The sequence below is a fragment of the Crocuta crocuta genome, unplaced genomic scaffold (assembly GCF_008692635.1).
Source record: "Crocuta crocuta isolate KB4526 unplaced genomic scaffold, BGI_CrCroc_1.0 scaffold163, whole genome shotgun sequence".
Taxonomy (NCBI): domain Eukaryota; kingdom Metazoa; phylum Chordata; class Mammalia; order Carnivora; family Hyaenidae; genus Crocuta; species Crocuta crocuta.
Genome location: NW_027529533.1, coordinates 6851912 through 6863372, shown reverse-complemented (window position 1 = coordinate 6863372; position 11461 = coordinate 6851912). Strand labels below are relative to the sequence as shown.

General features: G+C 32.8%; 1 long non-coding RNA gene across 1 annotated transcript in view; it reads right to left on the bottom strand.

Annotated features, from left to right (window-relative positions):
* Positions 1-11461, bottom strand: part of LOC144229236 (uncharacterized) — a 179471-nt gene that overhangs the window by 41384 nt on the left and 126626 nt on the right. The gene's annotated exons all lie outside the window — the stretch shown is intronic.

Here is an 11461-nt window from a genome sequence, read left to right as displayed (position 1 = left end):
GTATTATAATAGATTTGGAATGTAAATAAAACCTTAATTTACACATCACACAAAAATTTTATTAGCAAGATTAAGATTTATCAAAAGATGTGCAAAAGCACATTACTTTAGTCTACCAAAAGTTAAAGAGGAGAAAACGGGCTTTAAAAATGTAGTCACAGGATAAAGTAATAAACATATCTAAATAATCATTATTACTTGATTATCTAGAAATATTTTTAAATTTCTTTATGACCCTAGGAAATAAAAAAATATGAATAATTATCCTTGTTTGATATGCATATTCATAATTATAGTCAGGCTATCTTAGCCAAATCAACACTTTTCGCATTCTTTGACCAGGTCCCTAAACCCAACTCAGTCTCTTGGCAGGGATCAGTGAATATTTGTTCAGTGTAATTGGACAACTGTAATTGAAATAGTGTTGTTTCCCTACATCTCAACTTGCTCTGCCTTAATTTTTGTCTATGCTACTGTGTTTTGTCCTATCTTTCTAAGAATTAATAAAGTGAAGTAAACAATAGTCATTTTACAAGAGAGCTGATACAGGTTTTCATCAGGCCTGCAATAGCTTGAAAATAAGTTGTTTATCAACCGCTTTGTGGTCTGGTATTCTTCTCAGTTGCGTCTGTCACACATTGCATGTGACCTTTGTAATCAAGTTTCTGACACTCTATGGAGTATCTTCAAAGTCCATTTTGGGTTGGTCTAGAACAAGAAATACAAATGAAAACCACAATAAGCTACCATCTCACACCTGTAAGAATGGCTAAAATTAACAACTCAGGAAACAATAGAAGTTGGCGAGAATGTGGAGAAAGGGAACATCCTTTTACACTGTTGGTGGCAATGCAAACTGATGCAGCCACTCTGGAAAAAAAGTATAGAGTTTCCTCAAAAAGATAAAATAGAACTAGCTTAGAACCCCGCAATTGCACTACTAGGTATTTATCCAAAGAATACAAAATACTGATTCAAAGGGGCACAGGCATCCAAATGTTTATAGCAGCACTAAGAACAATAGCAAAATTCTAGAAAGAGTCCAAATGTCTATCAGCTGAGGAATGGATAAAGAAGATATGATATGTATACAGTGGAATATTACTCAACCATAAGAATGAAACTTTTCCATTTGCAACAAGGTAGATGGAACTAGAGTATACTAAGCTAAGCAAAATAAGTCAGAGAACAACAAATACTACAGGATTTCACTAGCATGTAGAATTTAAGAAATCAAACAGATGAACATAGGGGAAGAGAAGGATCAGTAAGATAAAAACAGAGAGGGAAGCAAACTGTAAAAGACTCTCAACTATAGAGAATAAACTGAGGTTTGATGGAGGGATGTACACAGGGGATGGGCTAAATGGGTGATAGCATTAAGGAGGGCACTTGTTTTGATGAGCACTGTGTATTATATGTAAGTCATGAATCAGTAAATTCTATTCCTGAAACCAATACTAATTATATGTTAACTAATTGAATTTAAATAAAAACATGGAAGGAAAAAAAATGTCAAAACTAATACTGTATTTAATTGGATTATGCAATTGCATGTATTGGATTAATTTTACTGCCTTAATTTAAAAAGATTTTACCAAATTTTTCATGGACCTAAACCGAATTGTCAATATCAGATAAATTCTCAATTTCCAACTATTTGATATTTATGTTTTCCCCTCCAAGAAATAATAAGGAATTCAATCAATCTTAATTATATACCAGCCTCTCATAGTAAACTTTGCCACTAACTTATTTATAGAAACAAATTAGCATGCCTAAATAATAAAAAAATTTACTTGAGATTCAAAATGGAATTATGAGGAATTTCATTAAACACTTTCTCATTATATTTCTTTTTTTGTAAGTTTATTTATTTTGAGAGAGAACAAGTGAGGAAGGGGCACAGAGAGAAGCAGAGAGAGAGAATCCCAAGCAGGCACACAGGGCTCAAACTCATGAATCATGAAATTAAAAGTCTGACACTTAACCAACTGAGCCTCCCAGGCACCCCCATTATGTTTCTTAAATCCACAAATGCTCCTATTTCTATGATGATCTATTTAATCAACTAATCATTAGTTAAACTATCATTTTCATAAACTATCATTATTCAATGACATTATTCAATGTCAATTTAGTGTTTGGTGTTTAACGCTTTGTTCTAGAAATCTAACATGATTCATTTCTCTCCCATTTACTCGGTTCATACCTGTTACGGATTGAATTGTATATAGCAAAAAAACATATTGAAGTCATTAACTCTAGTACTGTAAATGTGACCTTCTTTGGAAGTAGGGTCTTTGCAAATGTTAATCAGGTAAGTTGTCCTTATAAAAATAGAAGTTTGGGGAGAAGGGGAGACACAGAGGGAAGATGTCCATGTGAAGATGGAGACAGAGAATTGTGTTATGCTGCCACAAAGCAAGGAATACTTAGGGCTACCAGAAGCTAAAAGAAGTAGTGAAGAATTCCCTTCTATAGGCTTCAGAGAGAGCATGGCTCTGCCAATGATTTAGAACTTTAAGCCTCTAGAATTGTGAGAGAATAAATTTCTGTTTCTTTATCCAGTGTGTGGTACTTTCTTACAGCAGCTCTAGGAAACTAATACAACATTCTTTCAGAGCCCCATATTTTTTATTTCTGCTTGGAATGCTGTACTTTCAACTCTTTCTCAATCTCTAGGGTTAGTTTCTTTATTTCTGATTCAGGTCTAGCATTTGGTTTCATACACTATTTGACTCATTTCCATAATCATAAAAGCAGAGGGATTTGCTGAAAGGCTTGTACCTGATGATTTGCATTTAATGTAACCAAAAACAAATTTGCCAAGTGGCACTTAATTTCATTTTTTATTATGTTAACTTCAAAAGCTATGATTCAGAGGTGACAGAGATGCTTCAAATCACTATAAACCAAATATCTAAAGTATGACCTATACTGCTTCGTTCTGAGTAGATCAAATAAGATGAAGCCTGAAAAATGCCCATTAGATGTAATAACTACAGGATTATTAATAATTTTGGTTAAGAGCAATTTCAGTGGAAGGATGGGGATAGAAGCCATAAAATTCTAAAATCTCTGTGAATTAAAGATAAAATTAAAGTACAATGAAAATCTAGGAAAAATAAGTACAAGATATCACATATACAAAGAGCTATATTTAATATACTAAAAGATTTTAGAAATCAATACAAAAGTAACAATAAAAATTTAAAAGGACATGAATAGAAAATTGATAGACGTAAAATAGGTGACCAATTAACATAGAAAAGAGGTCAAATTCTCTTCTAAAATAAAAATTAAAACACCACTGTAACATTAGCAAAGATTTATTTTAAAGATAATACCCCCCACCCAGAAGTGAGTAAGAGTATTAAATAGATAGCTTTATACATTACTGGCAAAAGTTTGAATTGATACAAACTTTATTCTGGATAATTTGAAAGTAATTATTGAATGTTTCTAAAGTGTGTGTACCATTTGCAAAAAATTTCACTTCTCATTTTACTTAATTTTGGAAATAATTATTCCCTCAAGAAATATTTATTGAACATCTATCTATTCTAGGGACAGTTGCCAGGTGTTGAAGAAACAATAATACCAAAAGGCATTGTTTCCTGTCCTTGTGAATCTCACAGTCCATACACAGATTTAAAACTTGTGGAAACTACTGTTAAGTAGTGCAGAGAAAATATACCTTGCTTGGAGTAATAGGGCAAAAAGGGCTTTATAGGAGAGAGCAACCAACTGAAAAAGTATTCAAGAGAGTAACAGTAGGAAGAAAATTCTAGAAACTAAAAATCTTAAAAATCTGCTGTGGAAAGAGGAAAGGCTAAGTGAGCAAAGGAAATCACTCATTAGAATGTGATTGAAGATGTAGATAAAGGGCTGATGATGCATTGACATGCAGGCTCTAAGAAGTATTATCATTTTAAGTATAGTAATTATAAATATTTTTGTACCCCACATCAGGTTACCTAAATATACAAAGCAAATATTAAGAGATCTGAAGGAACAAGTAGACAATAAAAGTAGGGAACTTGATTACTTTCTTTCATGGATAATCCAAACAGAAAATTGCCAAGGTAACCTGGGCTGGAACTACACTTTATATCAGATAGACCTCACAGACAGATATAGAATATTCCTTCCAACAGAAGGAAAATATTCTTTTCTAGCACAGACAAAACATTCTTCAGAATAGATCACATGTTGTATGATAAAAACAAGTTTTTATAGCATTTAAGAAAATTGAAATAATATCAAGCATCTTTCCTAACCAAAATGGTATGAAATTAGAAATCAATTACAAAAAGATAATGGGAAAATTCAGAAATATATGGAAGTTAATCAATATACTGCTAAAGAACTTATAAGTCAAAGAAGAAATCAAAAGAAAAATCAAAAATATCTTGAGACAAATAAAATGGAAACACAATTTAGCAAAACTTAAGAGATGAAGCAAATATAGTTCAAAGAGGGAAGCTTATAGTAATAAATGCCTATATTTTAAAAAAGGAAAGTATCAAATAACTTTACACCTCAAGAAACTAGAAAAAGAAGAACAAACTAAATCTAAAGATAGAAGAAAGGAAATAGCAAAGATCAGAGCAGAAATAAATGTAATAAATACTAGAAAGACAATAGAAAAGATTAATAAAACAGAATTTTTTGAAAATATAAAGTTGACAAATCTGTAGCTTGTCTAAGAAAAAAAGAGACAAGACAAAATTAGAAATGAAAGAGGAAACATTACAACTGATACAAAGGATACCTTGGATCATAAAAGACTATTATCAACAAACTGGATAACTTAGAAGAAATTAATGCATTCCTAGAAAATTAGAACCTAAGATTGAATACTGAAGAAATATAAAATCTGAACAAACCAATAACAAGGAGATTGAATGTTAGCAAACTAAATTCAATAATGCATTAAAAGAATACTACACCATGATCAACTGGGATTTATCTCTGAGATATAAAGGACAGTTAAGTATACAGCAATCTATGAATGTAATACACCACACTAAAAAACAGAGGAAAGTTACATAACTATCTCAATAGATACAGAAAAATTATTTGACAAAATTAAACATTCATCCTTTCATGATAAAAGCACTCAACAAATTAAGTATAGATGGAAAGTACGTTGACATGATAAACCATCTATGATAAGCCCATAGCTGACATCATACTTAACACTAAAAAGCTGAAGCTGTTCTTCTGAGATCAGGAACAAGACAAACATGCCTACTATCACCCTTCCTATCCAACATATTACTAGTACTGACCAGAGTCATTAAGCAAGAAAAAGAAATGAAAGGCATCCAAGTCAAAAAGGAAGAATTAGAATTGACTCTGTTTGCAGATGACATATTTTATATAGAAAACCCAAAGACTCTACCAAAAAAAAAAGAAAAGCTGTTAATATGAACAAATTCAATAAAGTTGCAAAATCAACATACAAATACCAGTTGCATTCCTATATACTAACAAACTATCAGAAAAAGAAATTAAGAAGACAACCTCTTTTATAGTAGTATAAAAAATAATTAAATACTTTTAATTATTTAAATTTATAATTGATTTAGTTAAATCATTATTAAATATAATTAAGTAATTAAATTAATAATAAATAATAAATTAATTGTTAATGTAAATAATTAAATAAATTTAACCAAAGAGTTAAAAGGTCTGGACACTGAAAACTAAAAGATGTTGATGAAAATATTGGAGAGGACACAAACAAATGCAAATATAGCCCATGTTATGGAGGAATTAATATTGTTAAAATGCCCAGACTGGCCAAATCCATCTACAGATTCAATACAATTCCTTTCAAAATTCTAATAGTATTTTTCACAGAAAGGGAAAAAAACCCCACCAATCTTGAAATCCATATGGAACCACAAAAGACCCAGAATAGCCAAAGCAAACTTAACAAAGATGAACAAAGGTAGAGGCATCACACTTCCTGATTTTAAACTACACTATAAAGTTATAGTAAACAATAGCGTACTGGCATAAAAACAGATACATAGATTAGTGAAACAGAATAGTCCAGAAGTAAGCCCACAGATAAATTATCAATTAATTTTTGGCATAGATACCAAGCATACACAAGGGCAAAGGAGAGTCTCTTTAATAAATTGTGTTGGGAAAAGTGGATCATGGAAAGAATTAAATTGGACTCATATCTTACAAACAGAAATGGATTAAAAATGAACATAGAACCTATAACCGTAAAACTCCTTAAAAACATAAGGGTTAATTCTTTGACATGAGTTTGCCAATGATTTTTTTTATTTGACACTAAAAGCAAAAGCAAAGAAAGAAATAAGTAAATGGAATTACATCAAATAAAACTTGTGCACAAGAAAAGAAACTATCAACAAAATGAAAAGGCAAAATAATGTAATGGGAGAAAATACTTGCAAACCATTTAGACAAAAAGGATTATTATCTAAATTATATAAGAACAAATACAAAATACAACTCAATAGCCAAAAAATAAAAAATTTTTAAAAACCCACAATAAAACAGTGAAAAAATGAGCAAAGTACCTGAATAAACATTTTTCCAAAGAAGACATGCAATGGTCAATAGGTATACAAAAAGCCTCTTGACATCACTAATCATCGGGGAAACGCAAATCGAAACGATAGTGAGATATTACTTCACATGTGTTAGGATGTCTATCATCAGAAAAACAAGAGATAGCAAATACTGGTAAGGACATAGAGAAAAGGAATTCTTATATAGTTTTGGGAATGTAAACTGGCAAAGCCATTATGAAAGCAGTATAGAGTTTTCTCAAGAAATTAAAAATAGAACTACCATATGATACATTATCTCATTTCTGGGTATAGATCCAAAAAAACGATATCACTTTATCTTGAAGAGATATCTACATTCCATGTTCATTTCACCATTATACATAGTAGCTAAGATATGGAAACAACCTAAGCGTTCCATCAGTGTGGATAAAGAAAGTGTGTGTGTGTGTGTGCGCGCGCGCGCATGCATGTGTGATGGTATATTATTCAGCCTTTAAAAAAAAAAAAAGAAGTCCTGTCAATTGTGAAAACATAAATAAACCTGGAGGACAAAATGCTAACTGAAATAAGCCAGACAGGGAAAAATAAAAACTACAGGAATCACCTATATATGGAATCTTATTTAAAAAAAAAAAACAAACAAACGAAAAAGAGAAAGTAGAGTTGTGTTTACCAGGGTCTGGATGGCTGGGATAATGGAGAGAGGTTGGTAACAGGATACAACCTTTTAGTTATAAGATAAATAAAGTGTAAGGGTCTAAGGAATAGCATAGTGACTATGCTTGATAATACCATATTGTTTAATTGAAATTTGTTAAGAGAATAGATATTAAGTATTCTCACCTGAAGTAATTTAAAAATCAGGGAATTCTTCCAAAATGGGAGTAGGAGGACCGTAAGCTTACCTTGTCCCTGGGATATAACTAGATAACACTCAAATCAGTGTAAATAACCCAGAAAATGACCCAAAAATTGCCAGAACAAACTCCACAAGTAAAGGTAGAGAAAAAAACCACATAGAAGAGGGTAGCAAGGGTGGAGACAAGGTGGAGAGCTAACTGGAGCATGAGCCAACTATGGGAGGAAGGGATCTGTGGGCACAGGATGGGAAAACAGACCCTCACACTAGGGAGCCCACATGGGGAAGACAAAACTCCACAGCATTTGACTTTGAAAACTAGAGGAACCAAATTTCCTGAGTTCTTAAAATTAGAAGTCTGGAATTTTAAAAATCTGCTGGCTAGGCTCTGGGAGAACCTGGAGATTAATAGGAAGCTGAGTCCCTGCCCTTATAGAGACAGCATAACAGCCTGCAGAGATACAACATAAAAACAAATTGAAAAAACACCTGGGGCTTACAGGAGGGAGAGTTACTTACTAAACTCAGAGTGTGTCCAGAGGGGAAGTTCCCTGAGGGACTTCTCCAGGAACAAAGGAGCCAGCGGACACCATTTTCCTCCCGGACCCTCCAGCATAATCACATTGCCATCTGTGGGAACCACCTCCACAACAACATTCACTACCTATCAGCATGATGCATCACGTCAATAAGATAAAGGATAAAAACCATATGATCATTTCGATAGATACAGAAAAACATTTGACATAGAACAACATCCTTTCATTATGAAAACCCTCAACAAAGGAGGCTAAGATATGATATCTCCCCATAATAAAGGCCTTATGTGAAAAAAACCACAGCTAACATCATACTCAATGGGAAACAACTGAAAGCTTTTCCCTAAGGTCACGAACAAGACAAGGATGTCCATTCTCACCACTTCTGTCAACACAGTACTGGAAGTCCTAGCCACAGCAATCAGAAAACAAAAAGAAATAAAGGCATCCAAATTAAGTAAGGAAGAAGGTAGTTTACATAATTCTATATATAGAAAATTCTAAAGACTAAACCAAAAACTAGTAGAACTGATAAATGAATTCGGTAAGGTCACAGGATACAAAATCAATACTCATAAAAGAATGAAATTTTGACATTTGCAACCACATGGATGGATCTAGAGAGTATAATGCTAAGTGAAGTAAGCCAGTCAGAGAAAGACTAATACAATATGATTTCACTTGTGTGTAGAATTTAAGAAACAAAACAATCTAAGGGAAAAGAGAGAAAAAAACCAAAAAACAGACTCTTAACTATAGAGAAAAAAGAGATGGTTACCAGAGGAGAGGTGGGTGGGGAGATGGATGAAACAGGTGAAGGGGATTAAGAGTACACTTATTATGGTGAGCACTGAGTAGTATACAGAACTATTAAATCACTAACCAACTGAAACTAATATAACACTGTATGTTAACTACACTGGGATTAAAATGATAATAGAAATAATTAAAAAGCAACTATCTGGGGTGTTGGATATGTTAATTACCTTGATTTGGGGAATAATTTCACTTATATGTATACATATATCATTGTACAGTTTAAATATATTTTTATTGGGACACTTGGGTGACTCAGTTGGTTAAGCATCCTACGCTTGATTTCAGCTAAGGTCATGACTCATTAGTTTGAGCCCCACTCTCAGGGCTTAAGGTTCTCTCTCCCTATCTCTCTCTGCTTCTTTCTCTCTCTCTTTCCCTCTCTCAAAAATAAATAAGTAAATAATTTGTTTTACAAAATAAAAATACTAAATATATTTTTATTGTACTCTATAAATATATTGTCAATTTTACCTCAATAAATCTGAAAAGGAGAACTGTTAATTTGTTTTAAATGCCATATAAATATATAAAAGATTTGAAATTTCTTCTTTTCTGTATTTGGAATGATTGTGAACAAGAAGAGAGGGGATGCATTTGGTTTCTTTGCTGTATAACAAATTGTCACAAATGTAGCAGCTTAAAACAACACAAACTTACCCTTTTACCATCAAGATACAGGTTAGCTGGGTCCTCTGATCTAGATCTGACCATTGGATCTCACTTAAATCAGTGTCAGCCTGGAATGAAATTATATCTGATGCTAGTGTTCTTCTTCCAAGCTCACTGAGTGTTAACAGAACTAAATTCCCAGTGGTTGTATGACTGACGTCGCAATGTTCTTGTTGGCTGTCCACCAAATTCACTCTCAATTCCTAGGGGCTGCCTTCAAATTCTAGCCATGTGGACAATCTCTTTTCCATTTGCTAAAACAAAATCTTACATAATACAGTTTTTACAAACGTAACTAAAAATCCCATCATTTTTATTATATAACATAACCTAATGAACCGTCCTATATCAACTATTGACTATCCCATGATATTCAGACCTACTCACACTCAAAGAGAGGAGATTACATCAGGAGACATTGGGTCATTTCAGAATTTTGTCTACCATGGTAGGAAAGAATGGAATCATAAAAATCAGCCAGAAGCCTGACAAGAAGAGTCTAAGACAAAGCCCTAAGTTACCAGGCATTTAAATGGCACGTCAAGGGAAAAAATACTGGGAAAAAAATGACCAATAATGGGTAATAAGTTGATCGCAGTATAGATGGAGGGAAAAGAGCAGAATAAAAATGCATTTGGAGTTGGGAAAAACGGGAATTGATGATGAATTAGTTATCAGGGGAAAAGAATAAATGCTAAGAGTATTTTTCGATTGGTTTTTGCAACTAGGTGAACAAATGCACCATTTATTGAGATAATGGAATAAATGGACGGGGGAAAAGTTGGTGATGGCAATATTCAGAGCTCAATTTTGGACATGTTAACTTTAAGATGCCTCTGACACACCCAGGTCAAGATATTAGATAGTTAAATATCAAGTTCAGAGTTCAGAAGAGTGGTCAACACCAAAGATATAAATTCGGGACTCACTGGATATGTATGTTTTTTAAAACCATGAGGTTGGATATGATCACTTAAGAAAAGGATCCAGAAGGACAAGAAAAGAGAGATAAGACTGACTCACTCAATTATCAAACATTTAAATGTCAGATAGAGGGATGAGGCTGGCAAAATATGACAAAATAAACAGCTAGAGATATTAGAAAACCATAAATTTCTGTTGTCATGGAAGTCAAGAGATGAGACTATTTTAAGAAGGCATTATGGGAAATGGATTGGTATCAAATGATATTTATAGAATCTGATCAGATAAAGANCCTATTTGTGACTTTAGCTAAAGTATTTTCATGAAAGTACTGAAGTTAAAGCCATATGGCAGGTAATGAGAAAATGGATAGAATTACAAGTAGATAATTCTTTCCAAGTGCTTCAGCACAAAGATTATAAAAAATATGCTTATTGTCACACTAAACAAAAAGTAGATATCACCTATAATAAAAGGACAAATAGTATATCTTTATTTTGAAAAAATATCACTTTTTTTTAATGTTTTATTTATTATAAGGAGAGAGAGAGAGAGAGAGACAGCGTGAGCAGGGGAGGGTCAGAGAGAGAGGGAGACACAGACTCTGAAACAGGCTCCAGGCTCTCAGCTGGCAGTCAGCACAGAGCCCGACGCGGGGCTCGAACCCACGAACCGCAAGATCATGACCTAAGCGAAAGTCAGACGCTTAACCTACTAAGCCACCCAGGCGCCCCCCAAAAATGTCACTCTTAAAAATCATGTTAATAAAAAAATATGTAATGACACAAAACACCCATGACAAAATATTAGGTAGGAAAAAAAGCAAGATATAAAATTGTAAGGATGATTTTACTTTCCCAAAATAAATATTACATATTACACATTATGCATTTCTTTATATATAAAATGCTTAGAAAAAGTATTAGAATGGTATAGTTATTGGGTATATATTAGTAAACAGATGAAAGTCATTTTAGTGTTTTACCTATCCTTTTCTATATTTTTGAATGTTTCAAAATAAACAGTATATTTCAGAGAAAATAAGAATGGCTATAATAAAGTACTATAATGGAGTCTTTAAAGTATCT